A 12,659-nucleotide genomic window follows, 5' to 3' on the forward strand; every position below is an offset into this window, starting at 1 on the left:
GAGCATATAACCTTTAGTTTAAAAGTTCATGAGAAAAAACTTTTAAGTGCAAACAATAAATATCATTACAGCAAGCAAAGTACCGTCAACATACATGTCAAAAAAAACATAAACTTACTCCTACTGATCTTTGGATATATACACCAATTAATAATGTTTTTTTTTTCTTAATTCCAAAGAAACCAATGGTATCAGCAAACGTAAATAACCAATGGCAGGGAGCTTGTTTACATCCATAAGTTGACACCCTAGATTTGTATCAAAGTGCTCTTTTACTTAAATTGAGAAACCTTAGGTTTATTCATATAGACTCCATCATCTAAGCTTTCATTCAAAAGCTTATTTTCACGTCCAAACATAACTCCCAAATATAAAGAGTTACCTACCAAAGCCACAATAATTTTTCAGCGAGTTTTTCTCGGATACAAGAGAGAAGGGCTCCATAAAATTACGCCTCATTCCTGAGTGTAACCCTTGGCCACAATTTTGACTTTATATCGTTCTATATTGCCCTCTAAGTCAAATGTAGTATTGAAGACCCACTTACAACATACTTTTTTGTATCCTTATGGCAATGCAACGAAATTTCAAACTTCATTATGTTCCATTGATTAAACTCGATCATCATTCATGGCATAAATCCATTGAGTAAAATTATCACTTTACGCGGCTTGTGAAAATGAAATCGGATTAAAAGCATTAGTGTAGATAAATCAAATAATCATTCAAATAGCAAATCTTTTGTTCCTTTGAGATATTCTTAATGCTATCTTTTGTGATTGTTTTACAATTTCTTCATAGGCCTCAATCTCATTATGGAGTGATTGACAACTTACTTATTATTCTAAATCATTATGTTGTTTAACAATGGTAAGAATAACATCATTCTAAGTTATGGGTAAAGACACTTATACCCTAATTTTTATGTGACCACATTCTATGGTTTATCACTTCCACTGATTTCACCATTCCTAACGAATCTGAATGACCGATTTCTATAATTCTCGTACTATGGTTAAATAGTAAAAGTCATACCCTTTGAATTTTGCTAGAGTAACCAATGAGGTCATCATAACTCATTCTAAAATTCAAATTCTTTTTATGTGAACTAAAAATTCTAGCCTCTGCTGGACAATCTTAAACATTCAAGTCCTGAGTTTGATTTCTTTTCCATCCATGGTTCAAAAGAAGTATTTGAAACTGTCTTACTAGAAACCTGATTCACATTGATGCAGCAGGCTTAGAATTATATATCCACCACATAATGGGTATTTCGGAGTTAAAGACATACTTCTAACCATATCCAATAATGTATGATTACCTTTCAGCTACTCCATTCTGCTGTAGAATGGACCTTCCATAATATTTATCACCCATGTCCTATATGATGACTTTTTCATTATTTTTCTATTTGCCCTTTCTACCTCAACAATGTACACCTTAAGAGTACTAAAGAAAAGCTAACATAACACGAAAAACCATCTATAGGTGGTAAAATAGGTTTCCTAGATGAAATTTTTTACGTCTATATGAATAACAATAAGAAGCCTATAATTTCTGGTGACTTACTCCTTACTAAATATGATTTGCTTGTACTTAATGTAAATCACACACATAAGAGATTAATAAAAATTTCGTCATATATTAATCTCACAATATGTTTAATTGAAACATAGTTTCAATCATCAATGTCACAAGATGAAGTAATTTTCATTCATGAGACTACTAACCAAAGTAACATTATGATGTAGCATAAGGAGAGTTCTTAATAAAATATTCATCAAACTTTAATTCTTTCAAACATAATAACATACCATAAGACAATAATTGGTATTTTTCAATCACCATAAAATTTGGTTTCAAAACTTGAAAGACATAACAATAAAATTTAGTTCGAAAAAAGGAAACTAAATTTGTAAACATTATAGAAACCACAAAATGATGACTAACTCTTAAATAACAAACGATAAGTCATAAAGCCCTTTTAATAAAAACTGTAACCAAAATCTTTACAACTCAATGTGCTTATGATTTCAACAATTTCAAATCTCTCTGCATCTTGGTTATAAACTTAAGTAGTAGCTCATAATCAAATCACTTCATAGATGAGGGACTTACAATTAGCTAGGTTTGATTCGAAACATACAACATTAGTAATTACTTTCCCCTTTCGAATCACTTCCTACGTTTATGACAAACTTTCTGATAATGTCTCAACTATTTACAGAGGTGGCATATATCATTGTCCTTTTATTCTTTCGAGTCTAAGATCCTTAGTAGACTCATTAACACCAAATGGTGCTAACTTGATGTCCCTTTTAGGCTTCCTGCACTTAAATTCTCAAGTACTTTAGTTAAGTAAACCAAATATAACATTTTAATGGCATCCTCAAGCATTCTAAGCACAATAAACATAATAATGCCCCCTTTAAATATTCACACAAACATAAGGCTTAGTCTATTCCATTTCATTCATACGTTACAAAAATAAAGTAATTTCTCAAAAATAATACTTTCTCAAGATCTAGTATTCAAATAAAACTAATCTTGTTCTTTTCAAAATGAGAAACTTAATTAGTTAAATTAAAATGAAATATACTAAGCATATGAATGTGAAATAGATATAATTAACAATGCACATATAATATATGCTCACTACAATAATGCTTTGAGTTACCAATAAGTTGACAAAATAAATTTTGTCCAAATAGTAATAAATAGTGTAATGGTGATCTGCCTTTAGGTTCATCTAATGTTACACTATTAACAATTATGGTGATTCCATGTCAACAATAGGACTAATCGATAAGGATTCATTGTTACCTTTGAGTATCCAAATCCAATCTCAATTATGAATACTTATAAATTATCCTATTCCAATTCACTAATCACTTAGAAGTGGTGCACCTTTGGGCCTACCTAATATCCATGCAACTAGAGAACTGCGATTTGTAAAGTCATTATTCTTAACACTTAAAAATGGGAATAAGTTTCATATATAACTTGATATTTATGAATCATTCCAGTTGGGCCACTTTGGTGACTACCAAACTGTATCGCAATAAAAATATCAAATAAAATAAGTGTTAAGTTTCAGTAATTTAATTGAAATCTATGAAACATTTCAGTCGGATCACTTTGGTGACTACCGAACCGTATCTTAATATTGATTTCAATCAAGATAATGACTTTTGCATAAACTTTAGGTAATTTAAAAGAAAAGTATCACTATGTTAACACCTCATCATAATAGGTATTAGAATTTCATAATTTGATTAACATCTATCAACATGCCGGTTGGATTGCTTTAGCCCAAACCGTATCTTTATATAGAGTCAAATCAAACTAGTGACATTTTCATGGACATTAGGTGAATCTTAAATTATTCACAATTCCATAATATGATTTGATATCTATGAGTCATTATGATCAGTTCACTTTGGTGACTACCAAATCTCCCATAATATAGATTCAAATCAGTAACTTTCTTTATGGACATAAAGTGAATAGTAAAATTTTCACAAATAAATTTTCTAACATGACTTAATATCTACGAGTCATACTGATTGGGTCACTTTGATGACTACCAAATCTATCATAATATAGATAACAAATCAAAACAATAATTTTCACACAATCATTAGGTGAATAGAACAAAAATATTATTCACAATTCCTCATGATTGTAATTTATAAAGTCCCCGTACACACAATGGACAAAACATAAAATCAATCGACCGCCATCAAATGGAATTTAACGACGTTCATGGCGTACGTACTGCCGCGCTACGGAATAGGATTACAACCGGAGCATAAGACAAGAAAAGTAAACCCCACCAAAACGCATATTTTTACACCCATGGCATACAAGCACATCATTAAGGCCAAATTAATTCTCTTGTGTGGGGTTTGCATAATCTCAGTAGAAAATTGTAAGTTCCAAGACTCCACAAAAATAATTCTCATAAGAAGACAATATGGGCACCATGATCCATGCATAGCAGCATATGTACATAATACATTCATGGCCTTAACATCAAATTCATAAGACATCAAATCTATGTACTGCTATATTAGACTCTATAAAATCCATGCATCCAATTAATACCCCATCACTGCCATGATCAATTTTATGATCGGAAATCGGCCAACCATTATAGGATATATGCGTAATAATCCAACTTTTTATAATGGGAATTCATGCACCGATCGAAGTCGCTGTAAAATTGAAACAGCAAGTTAATCATTCAATAACGAAAAATCACGATGTTCATAAACCAATAGCTCTGATACCACATGTAAATTTATTCTTAATGGGGTTAGATAATTAACACCTTACGTTATGCCAGGATCTAGAATAATCATGATTATCACAATACAAACATTAAACAGAACTTAAGGAATCAAGAACGGCGAACCCAAATCCATTTATGCGGAACTTGAATGATCCGGTAAGTAATTGCAACGACCATAATTTAATAGAGCATTAAGCCCTAGGTGGAAGATAGGTTTCTCTCCATTGCCTTTCTTTCTAGACGTTTAGTATATGACCTTAAATTGATAGAACCCTAGACGCTCTTTTATAGGCAGAGAGAGGACCGGTTTCTTTATTAAACATTGATACTAACTTTCCATCAAAGTATAGCGTATTTAGGAAACAACTCTATTTGACCAATAGAATAAATCTTAGGCATAAGACATGGAGAATCCCATTAAACCCATAATTCATATGTGCCATATATAATGCATGTGGGCCACCACAAGGCCAAATCAAAATTTAGTCTTACATCTTAACGTCTCAAGTTTGAAGTCTCTCCAAGGTGCTACAGACGGTTTGCCTGATTGTCAACTTGAGGGCCGGAGAATTACCAAAGGTGCATGCAAGTTGGTCCGGAAATAAATATTGACATAATGACAATATGACACATTGACATCCCTAGTGACAGCATGATCGAAATTAATTACAAAGCAATAACATAGAAGTAGACAATTGTTCCATACTTTAAATCAATATAGATCATACATGCATGGAAAGTGATTATAACGCTAATCGTCTACTTACGTTCCAAAGCAATACAACCTCTAAAAATCCTTAAGACTTCTTTTCTTTTTTTCTTAAGAATCGAAATGTTCAATCCTATTCGGAGCTTGAAACAACATGCCAGAGATATAGTAACTAATACAAATATTTTGTGGTGGCAAGAGCACGGTAATGGCACAGAAAAAGCACTGGCACGGAAAAAGCACGGATGTAATATTGCTGATATATAACTAATGTGTGTATTTTTCATATTGCTCAGTATGCCGTGGTTCAAACAAGACGTGGCGAAAACAAGTTCAATGGAGCTGGAGCGACACTTAGCTTACATAATCTGCATGCGTGTTTCCGGATTCAGTCTTGTTTGTTTGTTAGTTTTGGGTATTTTAGTTTTAGTAGTGGGTGGAGAGAGAAATAAGGTAATGATTGGAGAGAGGAGTAATGAGTAGAGAGAGAAATGAAAGTAATAATTTGAGATATATGGTAATGATTAGAGAAAGAAATAGGGTAATGATTAGAAAACAAAACTAAAACCAAATAAAAAGAGAAACGAACAAAGGCATTAGTGTAGCAAGATTCATGCTTCAAACGGGGTTGATACCATACAAGTAGGGTGGAGGGTAAGTCACCATTGTTGTTTGCGAATTGTCAAGATTCTATCTTAACATCATATAAAAGTTCTCTAAGGTAAGCAAATTTTTATGTTTCAGGTTGAATCCAATGTTGTATGATGCATGTAAAAAAAAAAAAACATTGGATTGTGCATGCATGTCAAAAAAAAAAAAAAAACATTGTATGGTGATTCTAAGACTAGAAGATTTATATGATTGGATGTAATATTCTTTGTCTTGGTTCTACTTTTCTTAAAGGGATGTGCTAAACCTTGTTACACCTATTAATTATTTGTTTGTTTATACAAACAGACAGGCCAATCTCATAGTTTCAATGCTAGATGTCCATGATTCGTTCTTGTGAGATTGGATATACCTTTGGACTTAATCCATCCCCAAATTTCTATTCCCAAACAAGCGATGTATGAAGTGCAGCTTTACATCTACCGGGTAAGGTTAATTATCGCACTTCTCTAATTCTTAGTTGGCTTGGGAAAAAGGATTAGACGAGTATTTGCAGCAAGGAACTTTTTTTTTTTTTTGGGTAAGTGGAACTTATTAAGTTGTTTTGTCGTAATAGGACCTAGCTAATGAAAATTGTTGGCTTTTAGTTGGAAATGACAATACCCAAGTTGGATTTTGGCCAAATATAATATTCACCGGACTAGCGGACATGGCTTCCTATGTAAAATGAGGAGGAGAGGTGTTTGGTCCCCCAGGCACACCTACTCCTCGAATGGGCAATGGTGCTTTTTCAATAGATAAAACATAATATAACGCATACTTCAAAAATATTGAAGTCATTGATGGTGGCGGGCGAAATACCGACGCCTATAACATAGTGCCCTTTGCAGATAATATCAGACAATATAAAGGTTTTGATGAAGAACACACTAGTTTGAGACATTTGGTACTGTATGGAGGCTTTAATTAAACCCTCCTTCAAGCTGATGTGATTGATCTTCTAAATCATTTTTTGGTACTCTCTTACCATTGCTAATAAAATAAGTGAACCACAATGCAGAAGATAATGAATGCAATTGAATTACTCTCGAGTTCTCTGGCTGTGTCATTACAATTCTGAAGATTATAAAGATCAATAAAGCAACTCCCATGGAATCCATTTTAACAAATCAACAATCGAAAAGTCTGTATAATTTCTTCAGCCAAACTTGAGTTAAGAAATGATGCATGTACATTAATTGCCATTTCATACCAATTTATCAAAGTAGAAAAAAATTAACTTTGATTTTAAAAAATGGCTCAAACTATCTAGAATGATCTTTTACATGCTCATCTCTACTTACAACCATTATCAGCTTTTGATTTTATTCTATTTCTTTACTTGAGAGGCAACACCGGTATACAATATCAGGGGTATGAACCCAATCCATGAGAGTTGATTAATGTATGGGCTTTCTCGTCAAGATGCACTATATGCAAGGGTTTTTAGTTTTAAGTTTGAGGAAATAAGATTTGAGAAGTACGTAAATTGACAAAAAATATTTGCCCTTGAGAGTTATATGTATTCATCTACGATCCCAATTAATTAAATGCTAGGGTTGATTAATGTACAACATAATTTTTTGTAAAGCAATTGAACTTTAAATTTATGATTGTCCCCATCGTGAATAATTCCTAGAATCGTCATTGGTTTACATATAATTTGCAATAATTCTAATGGTTGTATTTGTAGGTCATTCTAAAATCATACACCATGACATCAAGGCGACGAATATTCTTCTCGATTCTAACTTTGAGGCAAAAGTAAGATTTCTTCATTGCAATGGATTGACAAGTATGTATAATGTAGTAAATTAACTGCGGCCCTATTTTGTTGCCCGAGTGTGTTTCTCATTTGTTTTATTTATATGAAGTTGGCATTCATTTTGATTTAGAAAAACTTGTAGATTTTTACCCCTTACCATTAGTTATATATGATCGGCAAGATTTTATTAGTTATTGTTGCAACTTACAAGAAGTGGAATGATGGTTTTAGTTATAGCTTAAGAAGACTAGATTCAAATCCCTAGCTAATTGGTTTGTCCAGACTTCCTTTTTACTTTACGGAAAAGTCTACTATACACATCTCTTAAAAATGTGTATTATATGCACCTATTTTATGGTTCATTCATAATATTTTAGTGTATTTCGTAACTCAGGTTACATCAAGGTCTCTGAATGACCCGGATTTTCAACCCTTTTTTTTTTTAATAATAATAGTAGCATTAATATTATTCTTATTAGTTCTTATATATATATACATACATACAGTCAGGTTCCGGTGAGGGATCCCGCATTTTATTAAAATGCGGGACTCCCCTTCCCGATTGAATTTAGATGATCCGTGGTGTGTGTGTGTGTGTGTGTGTGTGTGTGTGTCTATATATATATATATATTTCACTTATACATGGACCAAACATGCATGCATCTCTTCCTCTCTCTTTTATTACTTTTTCCCCACGCCAAGCCACCTGGTTCATTGCCCCTCGCCAGCCCTATCCCCACCCAAAAGCCATGTACATTCCCCCACATTAAATACGATCTGATCACTTCCAAGCTTGCACCCCACTCTTTCTCCTCCCACACTCCCCTATATAAACCCACCTCCTTCACCTCCGAAAATCATAGCGCCCCCCCTCCCCCCCAACACACACACACACCCCGCTGCAAAAAAGACGAAAAAACCAAGCTCCAATCCATAAAGTTTTAGAGAGAGAAAGAAAGAGAGAAAATGGGTTTTGTATCCTAGACCCAACCAAGATCCAAATCAACCATCCCGATCACTTCTTACAACCCAAAGCATCCCCAAATAAGCTTCAATTCAACCCAAGGTTCCCCAATTGTCAAACCCGAGGTCATCTTCTCCAACTTCAATTTTTCGGTTTCGGATTCAGTTCGACCAACCCAAGGTATTATAATCCATTTCAACCTCCTATCTATATATATTAAATCACTACAACAAAAATTACATTTTACAGCGTTCGAAAAACGCTATTGAATGCCATAGATAGCGTTCTTTGGAACGCTGTATTAGCCGATGCTGTTAAAAGTCAAGACTTTTAATAGCGTTTTTTGAACGCTGTTTTAAATAAACTTTTAATAGCGTTTTTTGAACGCTGTCTTTGATAAACTTTTAATAGCGTTTTTTGAACGCTGTCTTAGATAAACTTTTAATACTTTTAATAGTATTTTTTGCATGCTAATTTTGAGATTCTTTTAATAGCGAGTTTGTCATTGCACCGCTCATTTAATATTATTTTTTATTACATTCAGCACCAATTGTAAAACAGTTATTAGAAAAACACGAATATAATCTAAAACTTCAATGTTGCAAATGTAATTAATCAAATTCATTCAATCGGGCAAAGTATTCATTACACTAGCTTTCGAAACAACTCGAAAACACAAATTACATGAAAGAGTTGCAAGAATTACAATGGATTCATATTGTACCCAGGTGTCCAATGTTACCAAAGGTAGCCATAAACAAGCTAACCAACATATTACTTAAAAAAATTTCTATGCTACAAGCTTGTTGAAATTGATGCAATCTTCGAGCAATTTGGTCTTGCTTTCCTCCCAAAGCCAAACACGTGGAATTGATGCAATCTTCTTGATTCCCTGTGGTACAAAATTTTGGATCAATAGATGGGTGTAGAATAAGCTCATGATTCGCGAAAGTATTCATACTATAAAAACACAAGCATTATTAAATAAGTGCATCACTACAGTGTGTGTATGAATAGCAGAGGTGTAACTCCTACCCTCCATGCACAAAATGGAGCAAAGTAGACTGAAAAAGTAAATCATAGTCTCCTACACATATCAGATGGAGGCACACTTGGAACCAGAAACAACATAACAGTTGGAGGCACACTTAGAACCAAAAACATTCTGAAATATGGGCACGACATCAACAAACTTCGTAGTATGCTTGATAGTACAACAGCAAAACCATTCCAGAATGACACAAACCCCCACAAACATCACAGTTGGTACCCCCAATGGTAGAAAATATAGACACAGCAGCAACAACAATTCATCATCAGCAAACAATATCACTATCGACAAAATTTCTCCAATGTCATATATGAAAAACAAGATATGGAAAAATCAAGCGAAATAGAAAAATCAATCTGTAGAAGATGCACCTAAGGGCTGAAAGGTTCCTTTATGTGGAAAAGATGGAAACAACAGCAGCCGCAAAACAGCATATCACATGGAGGCACACTTGGAACTAGAAACAACATATCAGGTCGAGGCACACTTAGATTCAAAACCATTTCGAAATATGGACACAAAGTCAAGAAACAAGTTCCTAGATGGATATTTATTCAATGGTTGGCCATCCTACGTAGACCATCAACTAAAGACAGATTGGCCACTTCGGGATCATACAGAAGCTATGTTTCATGGCAAAGGGTAAGGAAACCCACGGTCATTTATTTTTTACTTGCCCTTCTGCAGCTCAAGTATGGCAAATTGCCAGGCTGAAATGTGGTGTGGTCCATCATGGATGGGGGGGCACTAGTATGTGTTATTTAGGGGAGAATCCCAACTTTGAAGATAATCACAAGGTGTGTCTGGACTGGGGTAGCCCTTTGTATGTCTTAAAGTATGCTTTGTAAGCCCATTACAGGTGTGTTTGGCTGTGCCTTATTTTATGGGCAGAGGTAGTTTTGTTTAGCTAGCTTTTCTAAACATGTGGAAAGCTGCAGGAAACAACAACAAAACAACACCAACTGAAGCAACCGTCAGCACCAGAAAACAAAAAACCAGAATCAGAACAACACCAAAGTAGCAGATATTAAGGGCTATATTTTAATACATGACATCAACCAATTTCCTCCTTTAGTAGTATTGTACACGGAAAAAAATACCTTACATCAACCAGAAAATAAGTTAACAGATCATGCTATACTAAGGACTATATTTTGAAGGGAAATTGAAAGTGATGGATAATTCTTAGCTATCACAACATCCAGAAAAAGCTAATACCCAATGAAATACTAAGGAGTAAGGACTAAATTTTGATGTTCATCAACTGATCAAAGAGATAAAGTCATTTTTTTTCCCATCTAATCAAAATGAAATTCAGAGTCATACTTAATCCTTACAAATATGGGAATAGTGTAGGAATTTAGGATTATCACTTAAGATTCTACATGATCCTTGAGATTAGTAAAGGACGAATTAATAGGACAGAGACGAATGTTCTAATACCAATTGAGGTACAAATATGCAAAACTCATAATGAAAAAGGAAGTGGCCAAATATGCCCTAGTCCTTTTATTTGTTTCTTTATGTTTATGTCTTGGGGGAATAATAATCTTCCTTATTGTTCCGCACATCATGCGACAGTACACATCTAAACATGAGTGTGTGAGGTACCAACTATTTGACTACCCACAAGAGATAATGGTGCGGAATAAGATATAAGCATTTAGCAAACACAATGCATATATATATATATATATATATATATATATATATATATATGGCAACAATAGAACTAACCAAACAAACAAGACTGTAGGTCCTATGGTTAATTGCCCCTAATTAAACAAAACCGTAGAACACAATTCACCCTTACAAGCGATACTTATATATTTGTTCAAGGAGAAGGTCTGAAAACATGCAGAAATGGTAGTCGTTTTGAAGTGGGAAGCTAAATGGCAATGCAATAAATGCCCTCCTTTACAAGACTCCAAAGGGTGGATAGATTGGGACCAATCATCTCACTTCATCTGGAAAGTTTGGATACCCTTATATCAGGATGAGATGTAGCGCAAATTAATGGGACTCTAGTGGCAAATTGTTTTTAATCCAAATGCACTTCAATTGAAAATCTCATTAGTCATCCTACAAATTTGGTTCCGTTCAAATTCTCGGTGGATCCACAAATTTAAGACATCAATTTGACTTAAATGTATTCATAGGCAAAACACGTTCTCTGCTGCTCAAATTATCAAAATCACCATAGGCGAACATAGCTAGTCCAAGACAAAAGTGACGTGCATGTGTTGCAGGATTGCTGCCATTAGCATTCTCCAATAAAATTTTGTTGTCTGTACAACATTCCTCAACAGCAGCTTCAATGTCCTCAATTGAGAATGAGACTTCCAACTCCAATTTGCTAGTTTCTGAAATTCGTCTTTGAAATACACCACCCAAGTCAGGTCTTCTCCAAACCTGCCCCTTAAATATGTTCTGAAAATGTTGGACGGCATACCGTCTAAGTTGGCCTGGATCATCATACACCATCTCTTCAGATTCAATAGAGCCAAGAAAATTCCTTCTAAATTTGTTCTTGGCCACGGGTTGAAAGTATTTTGTGTTCTATCAGCAAGCCTTAACCAGTTACTTCTAGACTGTTGTCTCCAAAAACTTTCCCCCACTTTGTCCACTGCCTAGAAGTCCTGCCTGCACTTGTCTCTCTCAAATTTTCTCCTACAGTTGAAGGTCTCAATTCTGCAATCAAACCAAATTGGTTTAAGCTGGCCATCATTGTTTCCCTTTAAGTTGTCAAGTTTCCAAACTCTAATACATTCCATACCTTCAGTCTTGATTTCACCTCCTTTAACTCCTTCACTGCCAAATACCAAGCCTCCTTCACAATTTGCATGCATCTAGGATGAGAGAGCCAAGCATTCACAAGTTGAATGGCTTAGGAACCCAAGCAACCCCACCACCCCCGAAGACCACGTTAAATTGATCCAGCCATTGTTAAGACTTGAGATAGTAAGAACCTGTCTAGTCTGCTCTGGAAATTCTCCAATCACATGTGGTGTGTCCAAATTCTTTTATAGTGCTCAGAGGAACCACTAATCCCAGTTGGTGAAAAGTCTTTTGGAGGCTAAATTCTGCCATTTTCATTTTAGAGAAAGTTGACCTCATACCGAAAACGAGGTAAGTGACGCACATGTGTAGCGGGCACCCACATTGCTGCCATTAGCATTCTCCTATAAAATTTTGTTATTAATGTTTTTCTAAGTCGTTGGCATGAT

This window comes from Rhododendron vialii, chromosome 7a, assembly GCF_030253575.1.
Source record: "Rhododendron vialii isolate Sample 1 chromosome 7a, ASM3025357v1".
Classification (NCBI taxonomy): domain Eukaryota; kingdom Viridiplantae; phylum Streptophyta; class Magnoliopsida; order Ericales; family Ericaceae; genus Rhododendron; species Rhododendron vialii.